Consider the following 13,387-nt stretch of genomic DNA (forward strand, 5'->3'; position numbering starts at 1 on the left):
TAAGTTGAAAGACTCATATCTCAATTTTTTAAAGTTTCTATGGGAGTGAGCATCATTAACTCGAAACATCATGTATTGAGACTGTCGTAACCTGAGGGCTCCCTGTATAGAATTGCAAAACCTGCAGTTTGGGAGTGGAAAACTGCTGTTTTGATAGTGTGGTGTGATCCAACCTCTGTATTATAGCACCTACCACCATTTCTCCTGATATTTGCTATCTCTAGTTTCCAAATAATAGCTTGAAAATAATTAAAAATGAAAAGACCTAGCATTATTCCATTACAAAGTAGAATTTCTTAAACATCGCGCCCATTGTTGAATTTTCCATACCACATCTTCCAGTTCACTGAGCAGTAGAATATTTCACTGCATAATTCATAATCTTGCAGATTGACTTAGAAAGTCTGGACAATAGACAACCACAGGCTTTATTAAAGTTCTTACCTGTAGGCATCTGGTGATATCTGATTGACCTGTGAAATTACATATTTATTGACAAACATTGCCTGTGGTTATAACACTTTTTTTTTACTTTATAAAGTGCCTGGCAAGTGAGCAGACAGGGTCGGCTGAATTCCTTTCCAACAAAAACTTCATCTCTCTTGCATTGAGAAAGGAAAGAATCAGTAAAACGCCCACTTCAGTGCATATCACTTATCCTGGGGTAAGCATATTTTAGGCAGAATGTTACTCAGAATCATTGTGTTAGTTACATTATCCCTATAAAGCAAGCCTGCAGGTGCATTTTAAGGGTTAAAGCCAGTTTTTAAAATCAGGTTTTAAAGGTGAAAACCAGGAAGGGGTAGAGGAGAAGGGAGAGGTATTTTCTATTCTATTGGTGGTTTTCAGGAAGGTGATTTATTCTGAGATGATGAAATGTAGATATTGCCACTACTTTTCTAGAATATACTTTAAGTACTGCTTAGAATAATCGATAAAACAAAAATCAATAGAAAAACAGGTATATGAAAAATCAGATTGGAATTTAAAGCAATGCAGTTTCATATTGATATTTTTCCCCAAACAAAAAGTATACATTTTAACTGTCTTGTTTTGTCATAGATAATGCCCATCTAGTTCTTCTGTTCCTTATGCTTTTATTTTGCTTTCTCTTTTAGGATTCTGTATCTACATAAATATATACAGACAAACAGATATACTGTAAATTGTATTTTCTTTCAACCAGAAATACAAATGGAAGGAAAGTTATGAACAATTGAGAGAAAAACTGAGTTTTTTTAAAAAACAAATTTGAACTGAACAGATTCAGATCAGTTCAAAGAATATTCTAAGTATTTGTTCAGAATGTTTTTGTTTTTCAGAATATGTGTGTTTTTTTTTTCTGTCCAACACTTTAATAAAACACATTTGTCTTCTTTTTTCTTAAGCCTGGTTCATTTCAGCATTGTTAAACAATAAGACAAAGCAAATAATAACTTGGGGCTACATTTCAGGAAAAACAACAACAAACTTTTTCAGAGTCGTGCAAGTTAGCACACTGCATTAATAGCACGTAAACAAGTTAAAATGAATAGCTTCAGGTCAATTCTTGTCTGAGTTCCAGGCTGAGTGCCTCTGGCAAGTGGATATTTGTCCTCAGGAAGATGTCTGCAAAATTTCTAGAGACCAATAAGACAGTAGGTGCTACATAAGCTTCAGAACACAATGAACTGTCTTGGAGGTGTTATACACAATGCAACTAAAATAACCTGGTAGTGATAACAAATTCTGAATTTTTTTCCTCCAACATTGGATCTTAGAAAGTGTTACTTCTGCAAAGGCATGTTATACAGTGTTAAGAACAAGAACTTTGGACTCCTACTGCCTAAATTCACATTGTAGCTCTGTCTTTTACTAGCTCCAGAAACTTGGAAAATTTCTGAGTGTCTGTTCTGTATTAATCATTTGTACTTCATGAAGTTGTAGTTTATAGCCTGTAGTATAAAAGAGCATGGCGCATATAAGGGTTCAGTTAGTATTGGCTCTTGGTGTGATTACTTACTATGGGGAAAACAGCTGTGTTAGGCTTGCTCGCCAGTTGACCGGCTATAAGCTCTTTGCTTGATTAGTGCATGAGCATGTGGCAGCAGCATGTGTGGATAGTCTCTGCAAGGCTATGGGTGCTTGTGCTCAGGGCAGATGGCAGGTTGTGGATTGACTGGCCACCACTGTGAGGGTCATTTGTTGTTTGTTTGCCTTAGAAGCAGTTTTCTGCTGCCTGTTTGCACATCCTCTGTTGCAAGAGTATTAAGCGGGAACGGCCCCATGCTTTCTAGCTCCACAGTTTCTCTGTCATCTGCCCAAATCCAATGTGGATCTGCCTGGCCTCGGCCACTGGCATTACATTGGGCATAGTCAGCTGGATTTGGAGCAGATTGGTATGGAGTCAGCAACCCCCCTGAAGGGTGGAGTAAGGAGTGGTCATTGTTCTCCAGTGTGTGATTCCCCATGGCTGTCCTTTTGGGAACCATGGGCTGGGTGTTTTCTACAGCCTTGTGAGAAGACACCAAGCGCTGACAACAGTATGAACTGGAACGAACACTGGAGAATGAGGCTGACCAGGTTTAAGAGCAGCAGTATGAGATGCAGGCTGAGCACCAACAGCACCTGGAACTGGAATGATCTCTGGAGAAGAAATTATGGGTTCGTGAGCTGCAGTTTCCCCTGGAAGCTGGACGTTGGCATGGCAGTTGTTGGAGAAACAACTGCAGGTTTGGGAGCTTGAGTTCCAGCTTCAAGCTGAGAACCAGCAGCCACAGGAGTCAAAGTGGGCACTGAAGAAAGAACTGCACCTGTGCCAGTGGACTGGCCCTGAGTCGATGGTTGTAGTAATTTGATTCTTTTCTGAGGAGGAAGTTTGGGCTGAAACTGTCATTGGAAGCCAGAGCCCAGCCAGTGGTCACCCAGAAGGTAATAACCCAGCAACCAAGAGTCCCTCAGGGGCAGGGGCAGCCCCTCTGCAGGTAGCTGGGCACTCTGTAGTCCGGCCCCACACCCAGGCAGAGCTGATGGCGTTAGGGAAGAAATTCAGGCAGAAACCCATGGAACCCATGGATACCTGGTTGCTGCCCTTGTTGGACACAGGGGTGGGTGGCATCATGCTCTACGGAACAGATGGAGAAATTGGCCATCATTACCATGCACTCCTCCCTGAGGCAGCATCTTCAGAACTGCCATGACAACCCAGGAGACCATACCCTAATAGAGTGTGATGACTGCCATTCGTACGGTCTGGCAGAATGCTGGGGACTTGCTGGGGACAGTGAGTCAGTGGCAGTCCGATAGTGAGATCCTGAAGTCCTCTGGGAACTAGGTATAAAGAATGCTACTTTCAACCCAACATCCTGTGGGCCAGATGAGAAAGTGTTTGTGGTAGAAATGAGGGACCTTATTCTCTGTAGCTCTCTGTCATCCCTTTTTGGGTCACTAGTGGCTATCTTGAGTTCCTATGTGGGGCAGCCCATCAATGTGGTTACACAGATGGTAGCAGATTTGGGGGAGCAGGAGGCAGCACAGAATCACAAAGCTGTGAGGGCTGCTGCCCGTGCTGCCGCCCGTGCTGCCCCCCCAACTAATAAGAGAAAAGGGCCTATAAAAGTTACCTGAACACAGATGTGGGCAGATTTAACTGCAGCCGGTGCAGATCAAGAGAAATTGTATGGCAGGTCTAATAAAGTCCTGTTCGAGCTTTGGCTGCAGCTTAAACCTCAGCAGAGATTCTGGCCGCTTAAGAAGTGGGGGAAGTGGGCTGCCCCAGCAGCTGCCAAGAAAATGGCTGCTGTTCACGTTGCGCAGTTGCAGGATTACTTATTGGAGACAGCTGTAGAAGAGGAGGCGCCCTAAGACCCACTATCACAGTTGAATAAGGGGAGGGCCGAGGAACCCGTCCAACAGGGACTGGAAGGTGGCTGGATAGCCCATGTGAAATTAGCAATCCACTGCTAATGTGCAGCAGGTGTTGGCATTAGAGGATAATAGGTGCTTGTTCGCAGCAGTAGCAGCAGCAGCAGCTAAGAGAACTGTCAAGGCAGCACAGGCCTTGAATGTGTTTGACCCCACGAGGCCCTGTGAGCTTGGACCTCTGTGGGGTTTGGATGGGACTTGTGGCAATAGACAGAGTGCTATAAAAAGCTGCTGAGGTCTGGTAATGAAGAGCTGCGTGGCTAGTTGCCTGTAATGAACTGTGACCAGAGGTCAGCACCTGTTCCTTTGCTGAATGGACATGCTGCTTGTGGACAGTACTATAAGAGACCTTGATGGGGGAGCTTGCAGCACCTGTGGAGGCCCTCCTGCACTGGGGAGCTGCTCCCATCCAGTTGCAGAGATGCACCAAGGACACTTTCTTCAATGGACATAGCCCTGGACTAGACAGGCCCTCCCACCTACAATGGGATAAGGGGCTAGAGGTGGGCCTCCAGTTCACTATCTGGGCAGCGTGCTCAGGGAGACATTGTGAAGGGCTCCTTTGTAATTATTGTCATTATTGTATAACTTGTGCTGTTGCGGTAGTCTCTGTTTAGGTAATGTACCCTACTCCTCACACGGGGATCATCGTGAAAGATACCTATCCCATAGATTGTGAGGCGAGCAACCCAAAAGGGGTGGAATGTTAGGAAAACAGCAGCATTAAGCTTGCGTGCCAGTTGACCAGCTGCAAGCACTTTACTTGATTGGTGCGTGAGCATGGGGCAGTGTCACGTGTGCATAGTCTATGTAAGGTTATGGGTGCTCCACCACTCTGAGGGTCATTTTGCTGTTCGTTTGCCTGAGAAGCAGTTTTCCCCTGCCTGTTTGTGTGTCCACCATTGCGAGACTCTATTAAATGGGAAAGATCCTATGCTTTCCGCTCTGCAGTTTCTTTACCGTTTGCCAGAAACCAATGTGGACCTGCCTGGCCTCGGGCACCAGCATTACACTTACCTTCCATTTAAAAGCACAATAGGCCTGACCTGTGGTGGCTCAGTGAATAAAGCGTCAACCTGGAAATGCTGAGGTCGCCGGTTCGAAACCCTGGGCTTGCCTGGTCAAGGCACATATGGGAGTTGATGCTTCCAGCTCCTCCCCCCTTCTCTCTCTCTCGCTCTCTCTCTCTCCTCTCTAAAAATTAATAAATAAAAAAATCAATTAAAAAAAAAATAAAAGCACAATAGTTTACCCAGGTAATACGAAGGAGGAAGGGAACCCCTCAGTGGACTTTAGGGTAAGGTAGGACTGGGACTCCTGCACTCTTCACATGCCCTGATGGGTCAGGCCCTAAATACTCCTGCTTCTGTAATCCACACATCACCTTGGTGTTGGCACTCCATAAAATAGTATCCTGACATATGCCAGAGATTCAGCCTGGATTGACTGTCTTAGAGAATATTCCTGAATAGGCAAACTGGCCATCCAAATTATTGTTATCAGCAAGTGTCCCAGAATCTTATTAAACATCAACTTACTGATTTCCAACTTTCCACCTGTGTGAGTTAGTGTCTTCTGAGAAGCAGACACCAAATTGGGATTAGCTGCGCAGGACGCTTATTGGAGAAAATGCCTGTGGGGAAAACTCGGGAGTCTGAAGAGATTGGGAGAACTGTCAGAGCAAGATGCAGGTCTAATTCCTATGGGGAAGGAAAAGAAGCAAGGAAGGTAGAGTAGGAAAAGTTTTTAAATGCACTACATTCTAATAAAGTTTTAGCAAAGCCTGTGAGGAGTCCTTGAGCTAAAGTCACCAGTCATAGGAGCCTCATGTCTCCCAAGAAATGACCCGGCTTGATATCCCTATTGTATTCACTCATTGGCTGTTAGCACCCATGAGAAGCATGGCTTCTAAGCAGACACCTCAACGGATTTCAGGATACGTCACCTGGGTCCATCTGTTAATTTCACCCCCTGCTGTGAGATGGAGGGTGCTGCATGGTCACCAAACACGTGTTACTGAAATCTCTTTGTCTACAATATCTGCTCTCTACAATGCTGGAATTCCACCACCTTCTTGAATTGGGCACTAGTTTAGATCTCCCTCTATCACCCCTTTTCTTTTATCACACATGATTTCCAGAACATCCCTTGTGCCTTCTATCATATTACAATGAACTCCACAGACAACTGTGGTATTGAAATTATTATTTTTTTTTGTTTAGGGCTAATTATTAGCAAAATGCTGGAGATAGAGAATGGAAATGACAACAGCCAGAGCAAGCACAATCTCCTGCTGTTATTAATCTTTGCCAAGACTGATAAACTGTGGCAGAGGACAAATTACACGGAACTGTGTAGAATTGGAAAGGAGATCGGAGTGTTAAACAGAATGTAGGCAACAGTCTGCATTAATGTTATGATTTGTTTAGTGAGGCTGTTTATACCTGTTTGAAAACAAAAAAAAACATTCAAATATTCCAAAGTCTTTTCAAATCTATAAACAATACTCTTTCCCTTTACTTCTTTTTTTCTTTCATCATATTTACTAATTCAAACAGTCATGGAAAATAGTAAAGAGTGATGATGATCAAGTCAGTAACAAAATTGACATGGACAAGAGTGTAGTGGTTACCAGGGGTGAGGAGGGGAAGGGAGAAGAGGGGCACAAAGAAAACCAGATAGAAGGTGACAGAGACTATGTGACTTTGGGTGATGGGTATGCAACATAATCAAATGTCAAAATAACCTGGAGATGTTTTCTCTGAACCTATGTACCCAAATTGATTAATGTCACCCCATTAAAATTTATTAAAAATTTTTTCAAAAAACAAATAAATAAATAAATGTAACCCCCCCAAAAAACAAACAAAATTGACTTAACAGAAAAGAGCACTATGCTTTAAATCTGTGACAATAATCAGTTTCCCAAGCCTCCAATGTACATATGCCAAACTTTTCTCATTAACATTTCAAAACAGTCAGAGGTGGTGGAATTTTGTAACAAACTGTAAATGATTTATGAAAAGAATATGTAGTCAGTCTCTGGCAAAGGAAGAGAGAAAAATCAGAGCCAATTTCACAGTGATTTGCAGTTAGTTTTATTAATTGTATTTGCCCAAATAAGGTAAAAAAAAAATTACATTTTTTTTCTCTCTAGTTTCTTAGCTAGCTCAGGATGCCAAAACAGAATACCATAGATTAGGTGTCTTAAGCAGTACTGCCCAGCTCACATGACTTCTCTGGGAGCAGGTCGAGAGACAGAGCAAGCGCTTTGGGGTCTCTGTTTATTAGGGTACTCATCCCATAAAGACGTATCAGTGTGTACTTACTGTGCACAGCCCAAACTAACTCTGCCTCGGTACTAGGATGGTAGAGGGTATTGAACACAATCCAGACTCTTCTTCCCTGATGGTTAAATTTATCTCAGAGGCATCATGGGTCTTTTATCTCTGCATTGCTTCGTTTGCTTCTCCTGTTTAACTGTATAGATTTCAATACACAAAACATTTTAGAGAGAAAGGTAGACCTTAGTGCCTCAGAGAGCCTTGATACTCTGAATTTCTTTACCGCTGACTTCCACATTCATGCTGTATTGTAAAATTTAAGAACAACAGAATAAAAATCTTGACATTTCTAACATGTGCTTTCCATCATTTTGCTTTGAATTCCTCCATCTTGGGATGAAATGCAGCATATCTGTAAGTCTTAGGTCTGACTTTTAGATACAACTTTGGTTCAACTCTTCTCTTGCAATACCTTTCCTTAATGTTTGCAGGAATGTTGTGTTCCCACTTAGAGCCCAGGCACTGGAGTTCCTTCATAACCCAAAGTCCAAGAAGGAGCTGGGAGGTGTGGAGCTGAGAGCAAATTGAAGTCTGTTGATGAAAAGGGTTGCCCTGGCCGGTTAGCTCAGTGGTAGAGCGTCGGCCTGGCATGCAGAAGTCCCGGGTTCGATTCCGGCCAGAGCACACAGGAGAAGCGTCCATTTGCTTCTCCACCCCTCCCCCTCTCCTCTCTGTCTCTCTCTCCCTCTCCCGCAGCAGAGGCTCCATTGGAGCAAAGATGGCCCGGGTGCTGGGGATGGCTCCTTGGCCTCTGCCCCAGGCGCTAGAGTGGCTCTGGTTGCAGCAGAGCGAAGCCCCAGATGGGCAGAGCATTGCCCCTTGGAGGGCAGAGCGTCGCCCCCTGGTGGGCGTGCAGGGTGGATCCCGGTCGGGCGCATGCGGGAGTCTGTCTGACTGTCTCTCCCCGTTTCTAGCTTCAGAAAAATACAAAAAAAAAAAAAAAAAAAAAAGGGGGGGGGTTAAGGTGGAGTACCACAGGGGGCCACTGGGCTTTTGTGACTGCCTCCAGGGGCATTGGTAGTTACAAAGACAACTCTAGTTGGAGAACTGCCCTTCAGTACTAATTACCTAAAATAAAATGTGGCAAGTCCTACCAGGCTCTTGTTATAAAGTCTAATGTTGCATTTCCATCTCTGCTTTTATTTTCACCTCCTGAACTGTTGGCATTTCTTTACCATCTATGAGGAAGTTGCTATGAACTTTCCCCATTTGAACTCAGTCAATGCTGAATTTATTTTCTAGGTAGTTTAATTGTATCATATAAAGCTTAGTCTGAAATCAAAGCTGGGTTATAGCAAGTCCTTTGGGAACCTGAAATGTGTACCATATTGGCCCACTCAAGTTTTATTTCCAAATTGGAAAAAAAAAACCCAACCCAAGTCTTCAGGAAAAAGAGAACGTCCAAACTTTGGGAATCCAGCAACATTTAGGCCCCGCAACAATGTTCACAGGGGCAAATCTGTAGGTCCGATGGCATAGAGTTCAACTGCTCATTATTCTCAGAAATGTTTAGTCTATCACTCTTGGTACCTGTCTCCAACTATCTCCTGTCATGCCACTCGAGGAACTTATTTCATAGCTAACGTGTTGGTCTCATTTCCTAAACTGGGGGTTTCCTCCCGGGCATAGACCCTATCCTCTTATCTGGGCACTTAGCAAGCCCTTGGGCATGGTGGGTGCTCCTTTAATATTTGATTTAAAATCTTTTTTAAAAGGGGACTGCTGACCCTGGCCAGTTGGCTCAGCGGTAGAGGGGGACCTGGCGTGCGGGGGACCCAGGTTCGATTCCTGGCCTGGGCACATAGGAGAAGCGCCCATTTGCTTCTGCACCCACCCCCCTCCTTCCTCTCTGTTTCTCTTTTCCCCTCCCGCAGCCAAGGCTCCATTGGAGCAAAGATGGCCCGGGTGCTGGGGATGGCTCCTTGGCCTCTGCCCCAGGCGCTAGAGTGGCTCTGGTCATGGCAGAGCGACGCCCCGGAGGGGCAGAGCATTGCCCCCTTGTGGGCAGAGCGTCGCCCCTGATGGGCGTGCCGGGTGGATCCCGGTCGGGCGCATGCGGGAGTCTGTCTGACTGTCTCTCCCCGTTTCCAGCTTCAGAAAAATACAAAAAAAAAAAAAGGGGGGGGAGGGACTGCTAAGCCTGCATTCGAACTGTTTCTCAGAGGCAACTTGATGTAAATGGCTAGTCCAGAGTGTCAGCATTTGGACTGCTCTCATGTGACATGCTGGCTGATTCTGTGCCCCCAGTATGTTTACCCGACATCCCTTATGACAGCGCTCAAGGGTGTTTGAGGGTTGTAAGCCTAGAGGGCAGCTCCCTTTTGTTCCCAAAAGTAAGGAGTGAACTGCTGTCTCAGTGTAACTGGGGATCTGAGGGGGCCCTTACCATATTAGGAAGAAGGTACAGCAGGGGTAGATTGGGAGACTTCAGAGTCTGTTAGTCTGAATGCGAGCCCTCTTCAATTCCCAGTTGTATTACTGTGAACATCTAACATTCTTGAATCCTGGCTGCTTGTGTGCAAAACAGTGAAAATAAATTTCTTCTTTTCTCTGGGTTGTCATGTATGTGATCTGATCATAAAATATTATCCACATATAAGATATTATTACTATCTTCTCTATGACAAATTTATCAGTGGAATCTTCCATCAGATACTAAGAAGGTAAGTGTAAATTATATAAAAATTGAATAATTTTGTAGAAAGTTCTGAACTAAAAGCAAGCCTCTCTATTCACAGCACTGGGTTACACATTGAGATTCAGGTGTAGGAGGTGCTCCCAGTAAACAAGGTGACAAGCAACACTCGTATGTAAACTACTGGATTCCAGCTAGAAATACCGATGATGTAATAGAAAAATCCTACCAGCAAAATCACAACTGCTTATCTCAAGGTAACCTGGCTTATGATATAAAATAAAAGCTCATATTTTACCTTTGTGCATAGGGGAGCAAGTGTTGCAGTGGGGACAGCCCCAGGAATCCTACTTCTCAGAAGCATTCAGGAGCCCCAGATAATCATGGCCCCCGAAGACCGTAAGAAAAGGTCATGTCCTGATCGGAAGATGCAGCCGCCCCTAAGCAGCCTCAGACATGCAGGTGCACAGGCTCGTCCTTCCCTTCTCCTGGGCCAGCTATAGTCACAGCTGCTATCGTTGCAGCAATCAAGCTTTCTTGGAAGAGCATTGTCCCAGCATGTGGTTGTCCAGGGTTTGATTCCCAGTCAAGGCACACAGGAGAAGTGACCATCTCTCTGCTCTTTCTCTCTTTCTCTCTTTCTCTCTTTCTCTCTTTCTTTCTTTCTTTCTTTTTTTCTTTCTTTCTTTCTTTCTTTCTTTCTTTCTCTCTTTCTTTCTTTCTTTCTTTCTCTCTCTCGCTCTCTCGCTCTCTCGCTCTCTCTCATCTCTTTCTCTCTCTCTTCCCTGCCTCCCACAGCCATTATTCAGTTTGAACGCATTGGCCCCGGTTGCTAAAAATAGCTCAGTTGGGAGCATGGCCCAAGATGGGCAAAGCATCAGCCCCAGACCAGGATTGCTGGATGGATCCTGGTGGAGGTGCATGCAGGAGTCTGTCTCTCTATCTCCCCTGCTCTCACTTGGAAAAGACGGGGAAAAGCTTTCTCAAGACTCTCCCATATTCCCTCCACTCTTACCTTCAATAATAATGTTCACCTAGCTCTTACCACATGCATTTCTTTCATAAAGAAAAGTCTAGGGGAATTTTCTTTGAAGTAAAACATTTTCTGCATTTGCAAGTTGACATAATTAATAGACTGAAATATTAAAATATGAATGCCATGTGGAGTTGCTAACTTGTGTCGACAAAGGGTAATATCAGAAACTATTTAGTCATAATGAGTCTTAGCTTTTTAGTTTTAATGCTGTATAATTTGGGGGCTTGGGGTGTTCTATTTAAAATGGCAGCAGAACTACATTAACTCCCCAGGATTATAAACCTAAAAGTAAGCACAAGCCTTCGTAACTTTGTTGGAAGGCAACTTTCTGCAAATTAAAAAGATGACTCAAATGCCTTTTTCTCAGATGACAAAAACATTCTTCACAAATAAATTCCCTCAGGGATTCAAATTGTATATCCAACAAGCATATTAATAAAGCATGTAAAAATCTAGGCTTGTGAATAGCTTCCTCCCTGCTGTGGCCTTCCAGAACAGTGGCATTTACGAGAGCTTTGTTCCTATCCCCAATCCCATTGCTCTGTTCAAGGACTAGTCCAGGCTTTCCCACAGTGGAGTATAAGGCTGCAGCTTTTCCTAGGATTTATTCATAGCATTTGGATCCAGGCTTACATTTATTCTAGTTCTTCACTTTTTATTATTCAGGCATTCTCAAAGGACTTTTTCAGTTCTTGCCAAATAAGTGTGTGAACTGGTAATAGAATTATAATGAGATATAAATTTGTATTCTTAAAGTTAAGGTCTTTGTCATCTAAAAGTCAAGACAGTGGTCCACCATCTGTTTTGCTCAACATTGTATCTTCAGAAAATAGAATGGATTTTGGCATGTAGTGAGCCTTCAATGTTTGTAAAAATGAATGAAAAAATAAATGAGCTTTCATACTAGAAAATGACATATGAAGTATCTTAAAAGGAAAAGAAACCACTCCAGCTCTTGTGAACCCCAACTGCCCTTACTGTGGACCATAGGTGACACTTTGGGTAAACTCTCATTAATGAAAACCCCCAAGCGTACTTGGGAAAATTCAAACCCAAAATTTACAACTTTTTTATTTTTATAGTTTTTCCAAGATAAATTCACAAAAACAGGTTACATCTACTGAAACATACAAGAAGCAACACATTAGAAATAGTGCAAAAATATTAAGAATCTTAACACACCATGTTCTCTTTAGTGCAATCTTTAGCGCTCATAATGTCTCTGTAAAACCATGGCGATGAGAAGCTAATTTTTTTCTCTAGTATGCCCACTGATAAGCTTTGCTCCATCCCCTGCTTGCCATGTACTCTGCTTCCTGGACTCCTTCTAGTGGACTGGGCACAACTTTAGCACTGGAAGAACCTACAAGCATCCATATCTCTGTTACTTCTCTATTGCTACCTTGTATCAGGCACAGAATTAAATCTAAATGCTCCCTAAAGGCATTTTGCATAATTCTTAACTGAATCCAGGTCACATTACATTCTGAAAACAGAGTTTCTTAGTACAGAGATAGGAGAAAAAAATGTTCAAGAGTAAACTCCCGAGGGCAACAAACAGCGCATTTAATGAAAAGTGAGCAACATAGTTCAGTTTAGGGTTTAGGTTTTCAGTGATTGGTGTCGGGAAGGCTACATCTGGGTAAACCAGCCTTTTTTCTATTCTTTACTTATAGAGAAGTCATCCCATATCAAGTTCCCATACAAAATTCTTCTCCTTACAGGTCCTCCCTGACTACACAATAGAAGCACCTCCTATGTCATTATATAACATTAGCCTAATCTATAGCCTCCATAGCGCTGAATGATATTTCATGCTTCTTCATGTTTGCCATCTGTTTATGCCACAACATATACACACTTTGCAGTCACCCTTCTTTGCTTGTTCTAGCCACAGCACCTAGGATAGTCTGGCCAAGAGTAACTTGTGGCAACCTAAAAAGACAGTAAGGGCTTGAATGCTGGAATTTTTCAGGTAGACTAAAGAGGTCTACGAGCATTTCTTCGGTAATGGAAGGACACATGTCCAGAATTGTGTCTCTGAGAAATGTTGTTGGCAACATGCAGTATTAGTTCACAAAGAGGATCCTGGTGCAGATTGTTCAGTAAAGACATCAGATATTTTCCGTATATGATGTATCTACTGTTGCTGTTTTATTTTGTTGTATACTGTAGTAGCTGTTTAGACTAGAAACATCCGAAGCTAAAGGGAATCTATTCTTTAAGACTTGTTAAATACCGTACAATTTATATTGTAATATTGTAAATATTTTTAATATTGTAAATATTGTTAATATATATATATTTCCTAAAGCAGCTATTAATTGTGTGTGTGTATAATGTTTACAATGTCTTATTTGATTGCTTAACACTATTGCTACATTTCTGTAAAAATGAAGACAACTATTAACCAAAGGACCTAAGCAATTTAACTCAAACAATACAAAGAGTCTTGAAATTCAGAATTTG

This window comes from Saccopteryx bilineata, chromosome 7, assembly GCF_036850765.1.
Source record: "Saccopteryx bilineata isolate mSacBil1 chromosome 7, mSacBil1_pri_phased_curated, whole genome shotgun sequence".
In the NCBI taxonomy this organism is placed as follows: Eukaryota; Metazoa; Chordata; class Mammalia; order Chiroptera; family Emballonuridae; genus Saccopteryx; species Saccopteryx bilineata.